Source organism: Ambystoma mexicanum, chromosome 2q (assembly GCF_040938575.1).
Source record: "Ambystoma mexicanum isolate Mex_15411 chromosome 2q, UKY_AmexF1_1, whole genome shotgun sequence".
NCBI classification, from domain to species: domain Eukaryota; kingdom Metazoa; phylum Chordata; class Amphibia; order Caudata; family Ambystomatidae; genus Ambystoma; species Ambystoma mexicanum.
The window spans coordinates 493,799,773-493,820,131 of NC_090924.1; the positions used below are offsets into that span (position 1 = coordinate 493,799,773).

The window sequence follows — 20,359 nt, forward strand, 5'->3', positions numbered from 1 at the left end:
GCATCAATGACCAGTGCTGGACTAAAGCAAACTGAGGTTTTTAAAGTTGGCTAATGAGCACACACCTCAGGTGTGCTGCTTGCTAGCCTGCCAGCCACAGGTGCTGCTTAGCCTCCGCCCAACCTTGTCCTGCAACGGTGGAGATGAATCAGTGGGCCAGGCATTCTGGGAAGCATAGCCTTTTGCTTAAAGCAGCATACTGGCTGCCAAAAACTTGACATGGATCCAGAAGGGACGTGACATGGAAAATAACAGTTACTCACCGAAGTGACTACCTTACTCCTAGTCCATAGTCCCCTTTCCTCCATACTTTTGGAACATTCCGTCCAGTTGGACGGGACCGGAGCACTTTTGTAAAAAAGCATCACATTGAAATATGTGTCCTTCCTCTCTTTTTACGCGGGGTAAAATCGCACATCGCTCTTCAGTCCTTTTCTATCGCCAGGTCTGAGACCTTCAAGCAATAATAGAGGATACTCATTAGAGGGGACGGCGGGCTAGGAGTAAGGTAGTCACTACGGTGAGTAACTTTGTTATACTCCTACGTCCCGTCCCCTTTCCTCCATACTTTTGGGAGATTACCAAGCACTCCTCACAGGAAAACGGGTGGATGGAATTCCCTTACTGAAAGAGGTTCTTAAGAACGGCCTGACCAAACTGAGCATCGGCTCTGGAGCTCAGGTCTAAGCAGTAATGCTTACAAAAAGCTGATGGGGAAGCCCACGTGGCTGCTCTGGCAATGGTTTCCCAGGGAGCATATTTCTGGGAGGCAATGACAGCTGCCTTGCCCCGCACAAGATGGTCATGAATTCCTTTTGGAGGCTGAAAACCCTGAACGGTATACGCCTCTGAAATACAGGAAGCAATTCATCAGGAGATAGTTGCTTTTGAGGCCGGATTTCCTTTCGGATCTCCGATGGTCACAGAAAGCTGGGAAGCGCTCCTAAGTTTAGATGTTCTGTACAAGTTTAGATGTTCTGTCCAAATAAAACTTAAGAGCTCGTCTGACATCCAAATTATGCAGTACCCTCTCGGCATCTGAGGCCGGGTCTGGAAAGAAGACGGGTAAGGATACAGACTGGCTCAGATGAAAATCAGTACCACCTTTGGAAGGAAATAAGGATTAGTCCGGAGGACAACTTTATCCTTATGAAAGGTGAGGAATGGATGTTCTACGGAAAAGGCCTGTAGCTCGCTTACATGCCTTGCTGAAGTCACCACAATCAGAAAAGCCTTTTTCCACGAAAGAAACTTCAAGTCCACCGTAGCCATGGAGGATAAAGATACAATAGACCTGCAAAGTGTCTTTTAATGACAGGGTTTGTCAATGAAAAAGAGCAAGAGTCCGTGGACAGGTAAGCGGCGATAGCCAACAAATAAGTCCTACAAGACAAGCCATGTATGCCTGAAGTTGCCAGATGAGAAACAAATGACAGGACCGTGTCGATGGTAGCTTCTCTGGGGTCCAGCTGCTTAGCTAAACACCAGTGACAGAACCGGAGCCACTTGCTCCTATACTGAGACCTTGTCGAAGGTTTTCTAGCCGCCTGGATAATATGCATATTATCCTCAGACAAGTTGAAACTTTCTAAGGATTTGAACTTAGGCACCAGGCCGCCAAGCTGAAAGATTGTGGGGAGGGGTGCCAAATCTGCTGATCACTCTGGTGAAGCAGGTCGGGAATCAGCGGAAGCCTGATCGGTGAGCAGACTGACAGATGCTGAGCTCCGAAAACCAGAATCTGGCTGCCCACAGGAGAGTGCAATTCGTCATGTTCCTGAACTTGCCAAGCGCCCGGTGAATCAGAGGAAGAGGCCAGAAGGCGTAGGCCCTCATGTTGTGCTACGGAATCTCGAGAGCATCCCCCAGGGAAGACGCTCCAAGCTCGTTCCTGGAAGCATACAGAGGAAGTTTCCTGTTTGATGACGTCGCAAAGAGGTCTACTTCTGGAGTGCCCCAATGGTGAAAAAGGTTGGAGAGGATCTCCGTGTTCAATTCCCACTAGTAGCTGACCACCACTGGTCGGCTGAGAGAGTCTGCAGTCAGTCTGTGCTGAATGGCCGAGTCCCAAATCTGAATGGCTAGATCTACAAGGGGAGGTGACCTGGTACCCTCCTGCTTGTTGATGTAAAACATGGATACCGCATTGTCTGTGCGGATGCGGAACACTTTGTTCACAATCACTGGCTTGAAAGCTTGAGCGGCAGGAAAATCGCCAGAAGCTCCAGATAATTTATGTGAAATTGTCTGTCCTGTGGCGACCATAGGTTGAAAACCTGAAGATGATCCAACGTCGCGCCCCACCCAATAAGGGAGGAGTCCGTCGTAATGGTCGTTTGAGGGGAGGGCTCCTGGAAAGGGGCACCCACTGGCAGATTGCTGGAAGATGACTACCATAGAAGATCTGTCATCATGCAGGGTGGAACCGGAATCATTTTGGTGTCCGGGTCCACTGCCTGAAGCCAGGAGCTCTGAAGAGCCATCTGCGTGAGTCGCATCTTGAGACGAGCAAGGGGAAGAGCAAGCACACACAAAAGGCCATGAGGCCTAGAAGCCTCTGGAACCACCAGGCCGACATGCTCTCTGACTGAATGAAAACCTGACACGTGTTCAACAAATCCGCCATCCTGTCCACAGTCAGGTACACTCTGCAGTCGATCTTGTTCCAACGGAAACCCAGAAATATCAGATCCTGAGAGATTGTCTTGGAGGATTTCCGCCAGTTCACCGACAGCCCAAGGCAGTACAGGAGCTAGAGGAGAGACTGAAGGTTGCTCGAGGCTTTCACTGGACAAAGACTGCGCAGAAGCCAGTCATCCAAATATGGATACACATGAATACCCTTTAGCCGAAAAAAAGCTGCGATGACCGACATCATCTTCGTGAAATCACGTGGCACTGAAACGAGACCAAAAGGGAGCACTTGGTGCTCCTCTCCCAGGGAGAACCATAGATATTTCCGATGCAGGCTCCAGATCAGGATATGCATTTACACATCCTGAAGTTCCACAACGCTGAGCCAGTCGCCCTTCTGAAGAGAGGACTTTATATGGCAGGGTGTGATCATCTTGAATTTCTCTTGGGGAAGAGAAAGGTTGAACTGGGAAAGGTCTAGGATGGTGTGCAGGCCAGCCTGGTTGGTTTTGGGCACATGAACAGACAAGAGCAAAAACCCATCCCTCGTTCCGTTAGGGGAACGGGTTCCACCGCCTTCAGATCTAGAAGCTTCTGAACCTCGACTCTGAGGGAGGGTGTCCCCGACTGCTGAAAGGGAGGATTAAAGGGTGGGGTAGGGGGGAGGGGCAAGCGGAAGCCCACCCAATCGATGGACAAAACCCACTTGTCTTCGGTGATGGTTTGCCACGCCTCTAGATGAGACGAGATTCGTCCTCCCACCGGAGTCTCGTGCGAGCAACAAAAAATATAATTTTGCAGACTTTTCGTCAGAGAGACTACCTATCCCTGAGGAGGAGGCTGAAGGCCGAGAGAGAAATCAACCCCGTTGCTGTCTCCAACGGAAGCTACCTGTCGGGGGATCAACTCTGCGTGACCTGTGGTCCTGGATCCCTCTGAAGCCCAAGGAGGACCGAGACTGGCATCCAAATCTCTGAGCTTTGACTGGAGGCTTCACAAGCAGCGACAGAGACTTGGCAGTTTGCGTGCTTGCCTTAGTCTGTGTAAGCTTGTCATCCGTTGAAGAATGAAACAACTCTTTGCCGTTAAAGGGCAGGTCCAGAACGTTATCTTGGACATACTTTATCATGCATGTCGGGTGCCTCAGGTACTGGTATGTCAAGGAGTGACATCATGTCCAGAACGCTCTGACAGAGCGGGGTTGGTCCGCACTATCCTGGTCTGCCTGAGGGTCATCCAGAGCGTCAGGATCTGCCGGTTGCGATGCGACTGGCGTCAAATTGACGTCTCGCTCTGCTGGAGTCTTGTCAACCCGAGACAACGGAGGCAGGATGCGACACCAGAGGGCGGATCTCCCTAAAAAGACCTTTAAAGTACTCCCTCATGGGATCAGTGTTCACAAGACTCTGAAACCTCCTAAAAAAGGCATCCTCTGCCAAAACTCTAGGTACTGGAATGGGCAGAGGCCGCGTATGAGGGGCATACCCCCAAGAACGTAATGAGGAAGGCTGCCAGGAGGGCCTGCCACCAACGGGGTCTACAAAGACCAGCGGGGCAGAAGCAGGAGGAAGTGAGACCATATGCGGTAGTGGCATCCGAGCCCGCTAGTCAGAGGGGCGGAACCGATTCACACTGTCCCGTGGACAAGGTTGTCCACCAAAAAGAAGGTTGCCAGCACCCACCGTCGATAGCGTGGGTGTGAGGGAATAATCCAAAATGACTGCCGTAGACTATGTGGGAAGGCCCGCCATTTTGTGAGCATCTGAGAAGCATTGCGTCACATGTGTGGATGAGGCCATGCCGGTAACAGAGAAGAAACGGTCAGCGACCTCTCCCTGTGTCCCCTCAACAGAACCGGTATCTCCGCGAGCACGGGAATGCTGAGGAATCCACCTCACAGACAAGACCTTAACGGGTCTCTCAGATCTGTCGGTACACATCTAAGCCTCGATGAGAGGAACCTCGTAACGGAGTCCAGTCCGTATAGCCCCCCCGAGAGGGGCCTCGAACCGTGGATCCGTACAGAAAGCCTCAACGGAGGCCTCGGGGCGCACCCCGGTGCCTGTATGGGAAGCTCCAGACAAGGAGACTTCGGAGCAAACTCTGGTACCCAAAGCCCCAGCACGACTGGGCTGGCTATTAGCACCTGATTGGTGAACCTCGGATCGTGATCTGGTGTAGGCAGGCCCCTTGCGGAAACCCTCAGAGAAAACCTTTGTATGCCTATTAGGCCTGCGAGGCACCTCAGGGGAAACCCTGGTAGCAGAGCTTTTGAAGCCCCTCCCAGACCTGGAGGACCCCAGGAAGTAGTCCCCCGGCTGGGGTGCCCTGAAAAGTAAAGAACTTACCAGGCCTCTCTTCTTTTCGTCGATGAAGAGTTGAAAATGTGGTGGAGGAACTCGCTGGAAGATCTCCCACCGACGAAGACGATGCTGAAGTGCCGGACTGAAAGGGAGTCGCAGTAGAAACACAAGTCCCAACAGTGATCCGGTCCCAGACACTCCAAGCAGAAAGAATGGGGATCCGCCCTAGCGAAACGACGTTCGTAAGAGGAACAAGAGACCAAATCCCAAACGATCCGACATAGACACATGACTATGCGACCGCAGAACCGGAGCAGGAGAGAAGGACAATGGGAAAGAATAAAGATGTCTTCCTGGTGATGCAAGTGCGTCTAGCCCCGACTGCGCAGAGAAAAGGACTTAAGAGTGATGTGCGGGATGGAGCTAGGGAGGGCGGGGTTAGGGCCGCGTGCGGTACCCCGCGTAAAAAGAGAGGAAGGACACATTTTTCAATTTGATGCTTTTTTACAAAAGTGCTCCGGTCCCATCTCACTGGACGGAATGTCCCAAAAGTATGGAGGAAAGGGGACGGGACGTAGGAGCATATGGATTTAGCGCTTTTAAATCACCACAACATTGTCTCATAAGGTTTAAAAGGAATGTCCAATAGGGAATAAACCCCAAATCAGGCCCCCCAGTGGCAGGAAAGACAGTGAAGGGAGCGAATCGTGACATCTAAGGGCCTTTGTAGGACTTTTTGGTTACAGGGAGCGTGGCTTTCCATGATGCCCTGAAGAGACAGTAAACTGAACTCCTAAGACGGATCCTGCTGTCGATCACTGTGCCTGCGCTTAACAGTTTATTTTTGCTGGTGAAGTGTTGGAGGGACTGGGGCACGACCCAACCGCCTACTATGCAGATCGGTAATCAATTTTGGCAAATATTCACTGAAGTTTGCAACGGAAATGAAATCCAAGATGGGGATCGCCACTGGTCCCCAAGTGGCCTGAGCACGAGAGAGCGGTAGACGACATAATGGATGCATTGAGCCGGTGCACTGAAGTACTGATACCCTGCTGATGCCCACGCCTGCGGCTTGATCGCATCTCTGAGGTTGCCGGTGAGGTGCTCCCCGAATCAGGCGCTGCTGGCTGTGTGTGCGGCGCAGCGGGAAGTTGAGGAGCTGTGGGGAGGTGCAGCGAGGCCTGGTTGAGACGACTGTTGGGCAGACACGTTGTTGAAGATTCGACAACGCTGCTCACAGCAGTACAAGCGACATACAGTAGCCCCCGAGGTGATGAGCCACATTTGTGGATGGCTGACACCTTGCCAAGTTAGTGAATTTACTATGGGGGGAACATAATTCGCACACGCTGCCGGGAGGTGAGAGAGCGTTGATTTGGGCCCGACCTTCATGGTGCCCAGCTGGGGTGCAACCAGGCACTCGCCGGTTATAGCTTTAGCCACTGTGAGGGGTCAGCAATGCGAGGTGGACAACTGTTTCATGTTTGTTTAAAACATGGCATTTTATTAAAGTCAAAATGATATCAAAATGCCTCACTATTCCTACTCTAATGAGGATTTCCCTGCCTAACATAACTAAAGGAAAACACTGTAACATAAGATGTCTGGCCATCACACTAAAAATCAAATACAAAAGGAAATATATGGCAATTCAATTAACATCAACAATGATATTTACAGAACTCCATCAGGATTCAGGGTGTATTCAACTTAAATGTTCTTCAAAAGAAATAAGTAAATCCACATAGATAACGTTATAATTTAGTTCTTGAAAGTTAATGTCAACGTAAAGTTTTGTTAACCAAAGTCCCAAAAACAACAAAGTTCTTCTTCTTGGTGAAATAAAAACATTCCACTTCCTCAGAATAGCATCAATGTAATTCCCAGCCACAATGCTTTGTCACCACTTCCATTTATCCAATAAGACTTTGTACCGTTCAAAAGGCATACCACTTCTATTAATGTCAGTGAAACACAAGTGTTGGTTAACAGTTATTATTTCTTCATTCACAAGATTAGGATTCACAATAGTTATGTTTGCCAGGATGACTTCACAATGCTGCTGCTTCTATTTCAACTACTTCACTTCTACTTGAGTTGACCATAAGGACATTCTCCTTTGCCTTATGGAATTTCACTTCATTTATACTACTGAAGTCTTTCATCTACGGACAACAAGATATACCACCACAGCTTTAGTCTTTTGTGTTTGACAGACAGGTTCTGACAAGATTCACTTTAAGGCACTGCAACACCTTCAGAAAGGCAACACACTCTTCCTCTGAATATCTATCTTAAAAATGGGCAGTCTCTTTGCCTCTCATGTCTGTCTGCAACTAAGAAAAACAAACTCCAGTATTTTGTCATTTATAACAGTTTTCAGGTAGAACTAGATTCACTTTCAGGCACTTCAACTCCTTCTAGTAGACAAGGCACTCTTCCGCTTAACAGAGGGGCAGCTTCTTTGTCTTTCTTGTCTGCCTACCGCAACAACAACCCAAGATTGCTTTTAGGACCTACTTCTCTCCTTCTCCAACATTCATTGGCAATATAGGTTGTATCAACTTCTAATATTATTTATAAGCAACAAGGTTTCCCTTCCCCAACTTGGCCTTCACCTATTTGCCAACTGTTAGCCAATTAATTACCCAGAAGCCTTGGTGCCACTCTCCTGGCTTCAGGTAATACTTGCACACTTATAACTTAGGCAAGGTTGAACTTCTATTGGGCTCACAGTAATTATTAGACTGTTTTCTGGATTTGAGAAAGGCTGCATTCAATGTTTAAAAAGGGAACACTCTTGGCTTGGGCAGTGCTTGGGCTCTCAGTTCACTTCTTTTAGGAACAATGGTTGTTTGTAAGAATAAAAAAGTAAAGTTCACTCTTCACTTGAAAAATAAATTAGGCACACACAACCACTTAGTGTCAAATTTTACAAGGTTTAAGTGTTCGACAAAAGCTTTCCACAACGTTCGTTCTGCTTAATGAGGGACATGCGACCACTTCTTCATAGCTTAAAGGCATGGTCTAGTAGAAAATGTTATTGTCCCTACTGGTCGGCCATGTTTTTTTAAGCCTATGTGGCTCGATTTTAGAAATCTTTCCTATGGACCTTACCCGAGTTTTCGCCATTAAACGCATGCGAAAACAAGCACCAATGAGCCGCCATTTTCTGATAATCCTTCTTTTCCCCCATCGCCCTGGCTGACCTGCTTTTGCGGCACTAAATCAATTCCCCCGGCCCTGAGCCTGACATTATCAAAACATTCATATTCCCCGCCTCTCTCCGTGACGTTACTGTGCTGCGTAGGCAAACGCGCCCAGTCGTCTTCTGCGCGACTCCACACAGAACCCGGAAACCAACACAGATCAACTCACAACACAGCGCGCCACAATTCGGAATATGAAACTGTACTTTAAAATGAAACAGCAACACGGTACATTTGGTAAAGTACATTTATTTGACATTCAATGTTTAGAGAATATTCAGCAATTGCCATATGAACTCTGAAAGCCATTTATTGTCTTTTATCTGTATCCGCAATAACTGTTCCGTTTCATCTTGAGTCACGCGCTGTTCCTTTATGGTACACAGGGTGTTAATTTTCGTAAAAAGAATCACTTTGGAAGCACGGTGAACCGCAAGGCTGTTCCATCAACTAGGCACTAGTCCAGCCTAAAGGTTGATATGTTGCTTCTAGCCACTAGTACAGCGTAAGGGCATGTGGGCCCTTGGCGATCGTCCCATAATATGGTGATCGTGCTCCAGTTGTTGACACGAAGCTGCAGGTGTCTGCTGAAGAATCCATCCGCCGGTGTCTCAAACAGATGGCAGTGGCAGAATGGGATCAAATACCTGTTATGAAAACAAAAAAATTATAATTAGTCTCGCTAGCCGAACTTCATTAATATTACTCATTTTATTTATTACGGCCGATCAGAAACTATTTGCTTGCAAGGATAGTTCAATGGAGTATGTTTGTCTCTAAAATCAATGCGAAAAGTAACGAGATAAATCGAGGCAAACACACAATGATAAACAACAGTTAGTCTACATGCGTGAGGAATGATATGATATGGCATTTGTAACGCGCCTATACTCAAGTGTTTCTAGGCGTGACGAGGCAGGTGGGGAACAAGGGCAGACAGACAACGATCCTAATAGGCCAGGTGTCTTTCTGATCGCGCATGGGGAAGGGCTGTACATGGTTAGTTGAATACAAATTAAATAATAGGGCCAGCTGGTGGCAAGTGCAAGGTAAATGCCGGGAGAAGGGGCTGAAGGATACAGAGACAGTCCCGTAGGGCAGGGAAAAGTGGCAGGGCCAAGGACCGAGATCGGTGAGACCAGTGGACCTGCATGCCCATGTGCCCACTACGAACACGTTTTACTTGCTTTTCCTAGCTCTTCATTCATTCATTTATTCATGCATCCATTCATTAAATCTTCATTCCGGTATAAAAGCGTGTAAAGATTTATTTACATTATATTTGAAATTTCCATTGTGTCTCTTCGTAATGCAGTCTGTAAAACGGACCGTGCTCTTGACAACGATTTTTCGTATACTGAACTAAAATGAAACTCGGTCTAGTTTCTGAATTTTCTGCCTTATCGTCTCTTACGTTATTGCGCACTCCCTCCAAATGTAGTTCTTTTGGCATGGTCCCTGTCTCAAGGTCAAAAAACAATAGACCCTTATACTTCCAGTGCGACTTGTGGGCCTCATCTGGGCGCTGTCCTTCGCATTCTTTATTTGCAACATCACGTAGTATAGGCATCTGTGAGAACTTGAAGTTTAGAATCCGTCTATGTAGTGCGCCTCAATGTGCAAATGCGAACTGGCTTCTCTCCCAAATGCCACGGCCCGCTTGACTGGCGCGTTCTAAGTGCCCCAATTTTGTCCCCGTTGTCTGCGAGCTTTGCAGCCCAAATTGAGACATTTAATTTTTTGCGGAAGCTCAGGGAAAGTATAAAGTACCACAGGAGTTGAGTTAAAAGTGAGATTTATTGTTTGTTTGTTTGTTTTATTATTTGCAATACGCAAGCCTCCCCTCCGTTAACAGTGAGCAGCATTTACATTTACATGAGAGGAGACATGAGAAAAATATATACATACACATATGTGAGGTGAATAGAGAGAATTCAAAGATGACACCCAGCTTGTTTGCCACCCATGATGGTGAAGGTAGGGGTTAGGTTTACAGGTACACTGTACAATAACATTTATTTACAAAAAGACAATCGTATTGCAAGTATTTAAACTGGGATTTGTACTTCACAATCAGCTGTGCTTCGGGTGGGCATGGCACAGTCACAATGTTCGGTGGCAATGGATCACTGCTCTGCACAGAAACGTCCAAAATTCCATATCTGTGCTTCTCTAACACAGCAACAATAAGGCCTTTCACAAAGTCGAACTGCATTTCATCATAGACTGGTTTGATCACCCATTCCTTACTTCGTTTTGAAAACACCTTAGTGTAGCGAGGCATCATTACTTTACCCCTAGTCCTAGATTGTTCACGTCCGACATTGCTGTTATGGGCCAAGACCGCTAGTAGAGTGTGATGTTTCATGCCCCGAAAGCTAAAATGCAAGCGCTTTGGCCTGTCCTTTAGGCACATATTGTGGAACACCTCCAAATCTCCTGTGTGACAGAATCGGTCAGTCCTCTCAAATCTCTTGATAGAGTTTTGTCAAAAACAATCTTCTCAATGGCTTTGTGTGTCGGTGAAGATGGAATCAACCACTTCTTCTTCCATGCCTCCTCTGGGGACAAAGGGCCATGTTCACATTGGTGGAAATGTTCATTTGCTGTCCAGCGATGAACGTTGGTACAGTGGTGCATCATTGGCCGCCATTTCTCAAGTAGTATTTCCACTGACCACTCAGAAGTTTTTGAGCTCCACCAAAGATGGTTGGTGATAGAATGTGACCACTGCAAAATACTTTCAAAACCTTTTTTTTCCCTGCAGCCGAGATTTTCTTATTGATTGATTTAGCAAGATGCCATACGTCAAATTGATGTTTAATATGTGGGAACTGCTCTCTCATTGTCTTGGCAATTGAAACGTGTCTATCCGTGGCTATGAGGTCGATGTGCATTCCCCTTGATTGTAGATATTCCACTGATTTTATAAATCCTAGTTTCTCCATGGCCACTGACGATGTACATTGTGTTACCTGCACGACCACCAAACTCACAATTTTCTTACTATCCATGTCCTGAAAGTGGTAGGTGCAGTACTTGGCAGAAAATCCAGGACTGTCGCACTGTCCATCGCCGGCTAGCCTGAATCGTTTGCCTTCGAATGTACTTGCTAGAGACAATTGTTCAATTTTCCAAGCATCACTAATGGCCGGAAACAGATAATCACGTTGGTATATGTAGTACAGCACTTTAGAAATGAAATGGAGTCCTACAAACTGAAAGAAAGCCTCTAACTTTCTAAAACTGGAGCCACTAAAAAGTGATACAGCTGCACACAGTAGATTGCCTGCTGGCAGTTTCCCCAGCATCGGTTGTGCAGACCAGGAGAACCTATGATTTAATCTACAGGCGGCATTAATTTTGACGTTACTGCCTTTTATTTGACGAGTCACATTAACCAATGACTTCCCACATACTTTCCCTCTAATGGAATGCACACATTTCAGCATACTTATAATTTCCATCAAACAACTGTCGAATACAATGTATTTGCTCTCTTTCATTAGACTGTCATCCTGCGTCAACGTTGTTTCGGCCTGTGACGTTGTGGAGATTTCAACACATTGGAAAGTAATATCACTGATATCAAGTTCTGATGCGTCTATGGATGCTGCGGCTGGTTCATTCTCTGTCATTTCGACATCTATTACTTCAACATTGATGGGAGAACACAACAATGTCGACAGGTTTTTTGGTGGCAAATTTTTGGCGGGTGTAGATTGTGTAAATTGATCTGCAACTACTTCAGAGCTATCTTCAATACATTCAATAACATCTTCTTGTGGTGGTGCGGTCGCACTGTAGCTATGGTGCAATGCAACTTTGCTGTAGTCTCCAAACACAGTTAATTCATGTTCTGGCCTTTGGACATGAGCATCTCGAGCCTGAACACGCCTCGCCTCAATTAATAGCTCCTCCATAGTGTACACGGTCTGGCAAGCCACATCTCTCATTCGCTTCACTGTCTGTGTGTGTATAGTTCTGACACCCACGGGTAACTGGAGGAGAGATTGGAAAAGGGATGTTCAGTTTAAACACAAGATGGAGTGTAGTAGAATTGACTGGAAAAAAACATAAAATAGTCCCCAGCACAAAACATTTTTTAAAGTTATGAACTGTTTGTAACTAACCTTTTTTTGTTTTTTTTTCTTTGCAACTTTTTTGACTCGACCTTCAACATCTGCACGCTGTAGCTCCGATTCATTTCCGCATGTCCTCCCTTCCTCTTGCGCTGCAGCGACTATATTTTCTGTATCTGCATAGACAGCACGGAATGAGGCTCCATCGTCTCCCTGAAACATAGTACTTTCATTACTATGTATCAAAATATTGTTAGCATAAAACACTCGTGAGGACGAACACACAGGTACATCTCAATAGCCAAACACGATTTAAACATTGTGTGCAACAATCAAAGGACAAGTATTCGACCAGTGATGATCTATTTCGATGGAACTGTCAGTATCCATACCTCTGGCTCTGCATGGACTGCCATGAATGGTTGTATTGGAGAGGAGGCATCTGCATCTCCCTGAAACACTTGCATTAGTATGCTTTTCAATATTGGAAACACAACACACACTTGGGGTCGACGGCACAGGTACATATAAAGAGATAACCACAAATGATGCATTGTCCAAAAGAATCAAGGAAAATCCAAATATGATCACATTTCATCGACTTATTTCAACGATTCCTTTACATCTGCATCATCTAAATGAGATGTTGTGAATGTGGTGGAAGCTCCGTCGTCTCCCTGAAACACAGTACTTGGATTAGTACGGTTTTCAATATTGGAAACATAACACACACTTGTGGTCAAACGCACAGGTACATATAAAGAGATAACCGCAAATGATGCATTGTCCAAAAGAATCAAGGTAAATCTAAATATGCTCACATTTCATCGACTTATTTCTCCGATTTATTTACATATGCATCATCTAAATTGGATGTTGTGATTGTAGTGGAAGCTTCGTCGTCTCCCTGAAACACAGCACTTGCGTTAATAGGGAAGAAAGTATAGCAAATGGAATCACGTTATATGATCACGCATGATGGAGTGTCATTATTCATACCTCGTGCTGCTGAAGAATATCTATGGATGTTGCAAATGTAGTGCGCACTTCCGAAAGCTGTTGCGCCGATTTGTATATGCATGGTCCCGCTTCCACTTCCCCTGGAATTACTTGAATGTCAGGCTCTGCATAAAGTGCAGGGGTTGACGCTCCATCAACTGCCTGAAACATAGTACTTGCATTAGTGAGGATTACAATAGTGAAAACATAACACACACCTGGGGTCGACAGCACAGGTACATATCAACGGCTAACCACGAATTAAACATTGTGTAGAACAATCAAACGACAAGAATTGCAGCTCTGATGATGACGCTCGATGGAGCTGTCAGTATCCATACCTTCTGCTGTTGAAGAACATCTAGAAATGTTGTAGATGTGGCGGACGCTTCAGCATCTCCCTGAAAGACAGTACTTGCATTAGTATGGATAACACTAATTATAACCGAAAACAAACACCAGTGGACGATAACTAAGGTGTATATCAATTGGAAAGCACTAACCAAACATTCGGTAAAATGATTACACAATAAAATAAAAATATTACTTGACATGCATAAAACAGGTCTGTAGCGGATTGGCCTAGTAAGATTACCTGATACGCGCTAGAAGTGGTTGATAACTGCGACCACGTCAAGGATGTAGAATGTTCTTGCTTCAGATTCAAGGGATAGTCAAGAAGTTGTAAAGGTAAATTAATGATTGATAATGAAATGCCAATATTAAAAATAGCCATGTAAGGCGACAGAATACTTGTAAAATGCTCAATACAGCACAGTTCCCTGTTCCCATATATATACATTGCGTTTGTGGGTTATGAAATCGAAAAAGAATATATTGGTAAATGTCATTATTCAAAAAACTATACAATCATATCAATATTGAAATTATTACAAGGGATAGAACACCTACAATATCAATTAATCAGTTCGGATACCTACACACTACCGCAAGGCCTAAAGCTAAATCCGGACACTTGACTCACCGGTGGCGGAATGTGGACGAATAGAGTGGCAATAGCATTTTCGAGCAATTTCCGTGTCGTTCGCCGTTTATTCTTCTTTGTTACCCAAGATGTTGTGTACATGTCCAAGGAAAAGTGCCGGCTGCAGATGCGGTATCGATCACCCCTATTGTCCTGTAAGACTTGTTGGACTCTACTTTCCAGCTCATCCAGTGGATATCCGCAATGTCTGACCCATTCTCTTATTCAATCAACAGTTTTCGGGAATACATGCATTGTAGTGCCTTCAGATTTCGCATTGGGTCTTCGAAGGGCAACCGCTAATCGAACAGGCAGGCATTGTTGATAAATCTGAAAAGTAAATATCGACATTATTATACAATCTTCAAGAATAAAGATTTGATACAGAAGTAAATGAATCCTACAATGATCAATGCAAGGTTTGTTTTGGTCGCAGGAACTATACCAGTTCATTATGTGCGGCTTAGTATTTGCATAAGTTGCAGAAATGTATAAATGATGTGACTAATAACTGAACATGTGACTCATCCCTTGGATGTTCTGTATTGCACGAGAAGGAAACATGCTTACATCATAGACTGGACCCCGAAGGATGCAATTTGATGACAATTGACACAGATGAAAATAAATAGATCTATTGATAGCATAGCAATGGAAATTCAAGTCAATAGCAATGAGACCAATGAACATAGCACTATTGGGTACTCTACTCGAAAATAGATAGAAATTTAAAAATCTGCGAAATATGACCAGGATACATGGCCTTACCTTGCCCAACAAACAGTTGGATTCAGCAAGCAGAGCAGTATGTTGCGGGAGAATAGGTGGATGGCCACAGGTAGCGCACTGATGGGTATGCTCGAAGCGGTCACAGAAGTTCACGGATAGCACGACGACGAGCAGATTAGCATAGATCTCAGTGGTTCCCAGGTAGCACGTTCAGGAGTTGACTTGCAAAGCACAAAGATGTTCTCATGAGACATATCGAGTGGTTTTTAAAGTATTAGAAACTGGGGTGTGTTTGTGAATGAATGACGTATGTATGTCGTGGTATTAGGGGGGCGGCCTGCTTCAAGGGGAGGCCTGGCTGGAGACACGGGGTCTGAGGAGGCCATGTGACCGATGGCCCCTTGGCTTGGGACACCTTTTGAAGTGTACATGTAGTTTGGCACCTTGGCCGTTTGCGCGCGTCACAGCCCCCCATGCCAGCGCGCATCCACCGGCGCGAACCGCCTTTGATACAAGGGGGTGGGATGGATGGCCCTAGGGCGTGCAGATAAGGCACAGGAACACTGCTGAATGGAGACACACTTATGTGGATTGCAGGGTGTGGCCTGCTTCAAGGGGAGGCCTGGCTGGAGACACGGGGTCTGAGGAGGCCATGTGACCGATGGCCCCTTGGCGTGGGACACCTTTTGAAGTGTACATGTAGTTTGGCACCTTGGCCGTTTGCGCCCGTCACAGCCCCCCATGCCAGCGCGCATCCACCGGCGCGAACCGCCTTTGATACAGGGGGGTGGGATGGATGGGCCTGGGGCGTGCAGATAAGGCACAGGAAGACTGCTGAATGGAGACACACTTATGTGGATTGCAGGGGGGCGGCCTGCCTCAGGGGAGGCCTGCCGGAAGACACAGGGTCTGAGGAGACCATGTGAACAATGGCCCCTTGGCGTGGGACACCTTTTGAAGTGTACATGTAGTTTGGCACCTTGGCCGTTTGCGCCCGTCACAGCCCCGCATGCCAGCGCGCATCCACCGGCGCGAACCGCCTTTGATACAGGGGGGTGGGATGGATGGGCCTGGGGCGTGCAGATAAGGCACAGGAAGACTGCTGAATGGAGACACACTTATGTGGATTGCAGGGGGGCGGCCTGCCTCAGGGGAGGCCTGGCTGGAGACACGGGGTCTGAGGAGGCCATGTGACCGATGGTCCCTTGGCATGGGACACCTTTTGAAGTGTACATGTAGTTTGGCACCTTGGCCTTTCGCGCCCCTGACAGCCCCCCATGCCAGCCCGCATCCACCGGCGCGAACCGCCTTTGATACAGGGGGGTGGGATGGATGGGGCTGGGGCGTGCAGATAAGGCACAGGAAGACTGCTGAATGGAGACACACTTATGTGGATTACAGGGGGGCGGCCTGCCTCAGGGGAGGCCTGCCGGAAGACACAGGGTCTGAGGAGAACAATGGCACAGATGTCTGACGTCCATCCTTGAATGGAGACACACTAGATTCATTTAAAAAATCGAAACAAACGTTGTTAAAAATATGTGGTGTTTTATTTTGTATCTTATTTTCATGACACAAAAATACAAGACTTTAAAGATTATACAGGTCAGGTTGCAGCACAGCGAGAGAAAATCCCCTGTACTGACCGCTGTCACTCGGGAACGTTTCTCTAATGGCACGAACGGCACAGGCGGGTATCACTCTTCGAACGCGGTGTCCAAGCCTCCCGTGGAGCCACCATGTAAAGGAACGATAGGCCACCAGCCTGTACCACCTGTGAAAAGGAATGAAACAAACTGTTTTTAAATGACCAAGATAAGTTTAAAAAAACGTTTGTTGTCAATGACAATTCTTGTAACTAATGGCATTCTGCACGGACAAATGCTATCTAGACAATGCACACTATTGAACGACTTACATGCGTTACAATGATATGCAGATGTAATTTTGGATACAGTAGAAGATCATGAAATAGGAGTGGCATGACAAGCAGAGTATACTTACTCGTTACTCGGATTACGAGGATGAACAGTTGCGCGAAGTTCCTGCATAAGCACCATCATTATTCTCAACACGGCCCGTGTGAGGCAGGCTGCCCTGAAGTCTGGCAGCTCGGTGATGCATTGCGGTCGTGGCTCGCCTTCCGAAATGTTGGCCAGGCATCCCGAGTTTTCTCGGCAGCAGCAGTTCTCGTCCTCAGTTGGCATTAGCTCGCACCGATTGCATGTGAACCAGGTGGAGACGCCGTCCATTCGACTAAGCCCAGGCTTTCATCTGTTGATTCGTCCTGCCAACTGCCGTCCGAATCCCCATCGTTTTCGCGTGCTTCCCTTTCCAGTAGTTCCTCCTCGGTATACTCTGGCTCGTACATGTAGGGCATTATTGTAGCCATTGTGTGGTAAACAGAGTAAAATAATTTACCGAGATGGTACAGGTGTTCACACGGGCTACAAGTGGCGAAGGTAGCTGACCAGAGCACTGAAACGAGTCACAGAATACTCAAAGTAACACAGAGAGAGGAATGGAATTGAAAATCTGCTGCTGTGTGTTGTGAAACGGTCTGTTTATACTTATTGAGGAAAGAGGCGTCCTGCTATTTCCATGGCGACACGTCATTAGCTGAAGCGCAGCGAATGTTGACACGAGACGTGCTTTGGTGTTGGGAAATGGGCGGTACGAGTCTGCTGATGACAGGCTCAGGGGCGGGGGAATTGATTTAGTGCCGCAAAAGCAGGTCAGCCAGGGCGATGGGGGAAAAGATAGGATTATCAGAAAATGGCAGCTCCCTGGTGCTTGTTTTCGCGTGCGTTTAATGGACGAAAACTCGGGTAAGGTCCATAGGAAAGTTTTCTAAAATCGAGCCACTTAGGCTTAAAAAAAACATGGCCGACCCGTAGGGACAATAAACATTTTTAGTAGACTATGCCTTTAAGGGTTTAACAATGGCTTTCAGCAGCGTTTGCTTCAACGTAAGTAAAATAAATACGTCTGATCACACGCAAGTGCTACTTTCCATTGTACCCTTGTTAGAAACTTCACCAAAGCACTTCCACTCACTTCTGCTTCTACGTGAGTTAACATTTAAGCTGGATACTGTTACCGGCAGTGCTTGTGCAAAGTCTCAGAACGGCAGGTTTGACTCACTTGCTTCTGTGCTGCCTTTTCCATGTGTTGCACAACTTCTACTGCTTCAGGCTCACTTAGGACCCAAGCCCTTCCTCGCTGAAGGTGTCACTGGCCTGACCACTCAATTAAGGAGCCCCTCTCGCTACTGAGACCCACGGCTTAACAACAGCTCCTCGCCTCAGTCTCCGACATGTTTCCTACACAGCAACCACTGCAAAGAGGCGCACATGGGGAAGGACAGCCTTCATGCACACCTTCCGCTGCACAGTCTCTGCACTTCAGAGTTTGGGGGAACATGACTCTCTCAGAACAAACAGGAGAAATCTGAGGCATCGACGTTCTGGCGTCCCTCTCATACTACCACTTCTGCTGGGCTTGCCAGAGCTGTGCCTTCTTATTTTTAGTTCTAGTGCTCTTTGCACGCACTCCATTCACACTCCCGGATCCTTCTAATTGCCTGCACCTGAGGGGCCTTTTATGCCACCCACGTACCTTCAGGTGTGGGCAGTTAGGCTTAATTGCCTTACTACTGCTAAAGCATAAATCTTCAGTGCTCTTCATCGTCCCAGTACTTGTGGGATTATGGGACCTGTAGTCCTTAACAACAAAATCAGCTCTTTTAAGCAACTTCTTGATTTTAAGGGTAGATTTATTTCCCTTAGAATCATTAAAAGATGAACCTTTAGAATTCATGATTATCGAGGAAGACAGTTTACTTAAGCCAATATTTCTGTATTCCATTATATTCTGCCTTTGGGAGTAAGGAGGATTTGTACCCTGAAGTACCTTACATGGTCTTTCTGGTGTCACGGTTTGTTCAGGTCTGAGGGTATTTGTGCCCAGAGCCACAGATTCTATACGTGGTTCAGGTACATCATAATGACAATAAGCAATGACATGCTTTGGCAGATTTAAAGGTTTTTCCTTTAAAGGACACATACTACGTCTCATCTCACAGGATCTCTCCACCACCCAGGGCTTTGTCTCCTCCCAGGTGATCCTCCCGCAGTACACCACCCCCAAGGTCAGGATCAGGAAGTGTCTGCCTTTCCTTACCCACCGAGGAGGACACTTTAGGCAGGGGTTCAGTGAGGGATCCGTAGGATTCTTCACACCACACAGCGGCGGCGGACAACAAATGCTGGGCTTTGCTATCTGCAGCCAGTGAGACAGACAGGGGGTGATTAGGCTGTGAGGCCTGCTCCAACTAGCGGGAGTGATTATACTGGGATGGCCGAGTAGATTGCCTGGGTGCTGCGGTCTCCTTTGCCTCTATCTTGAAAGGGAAGGTGCGACCCTACCAGATGCAAACACACTGCATTAAGTACTTGTGTGTACTCCAGGAAATCACTAGGTGCCACAAACTGACGGCCCTCTCCTTTCAATAACTAACATTGTGCCAGCACAGCAGCAGAGAACAGGCCAACTCATTATATGTAAAATCCTCCTTGAGCAGCAGAAACAACCTTTTCATTTATGGCTGCTAGCCCAATGTGCTGCGTGCCTTTGTAGCTTTCACATTTCTTGCTACCCTCTACTCAGATGTTTCTCCCCCAGGCCCGCTGTGAGAACCTGAGCTATTACCTAGGTGAAATAACTATGCGGGACATCCCTGACATTACATTTATGTGCTGGTGACTAGCGTTGGGGCTGTTCTGCAGATCCTATTGACTTGAGGGAACTAACCCTGGGTTGCTCTGTCAGTGAAATACGAACACTGCCTCATACTCGACATGCTGGAGACCAAGAGGAAGGGGAACCAGAAGAAGACCATTATGGATTCATTTGGACCCAGAGGAACTCAGAAGGATAACCCCCCCCGTACACCCTGATGGAGAGCTGCAGGCAAATGGGCCTTGCCCGCAATTCAGAAAGACAAGGTATGAGCAGCGATTGTGGCACTACGCACCTCCATTGAGTACAAAATAAATAAAATCAAGATTGATGTAAATCTCCTATGACAGGATGTGCGAACGCTATCCTCCCGGGTGGCAGACAATGAAGAGCAGACCTTGACCCTGAAGGCTGATACTGAGAGGCTGAAAGCGACGGTGGAAGAGTTGGTATGTCAGAATAAGGTTCTGGAGCAATGCTCTGAAGACGCTGATTGCGGGCCCCACCTAAATAATGTCTGAATAATAGGACTCGAGGAAGGCAAGTAGGGGGCTGATCTCACATCCAATGTTGAGAACTTGTTGCTGCAGGAGATTGGCCCACAGAAGTGGATCGTCACTGCTGTCTATTTATCCAGACTATACTCCTCTGGTATAAAAGAAGTGGAATATGTTT

General features: G+C 46.8%; 1 protein-coding gene across 1 annotated transcript in view; it reads right to left on the reverse strand.

Moving 5' to 3' along the window:
- The window catches only part of LOC138569550 (kinesin-like protein KIF19), a 3,041,213-nt gene that overhangs the window by 854,146 nt on the left and 2,166,708 nt on the right, over nt 1-20,359 (reverse strand). The gene's annotated exons all lie outside the window — the stretch shown is intronic.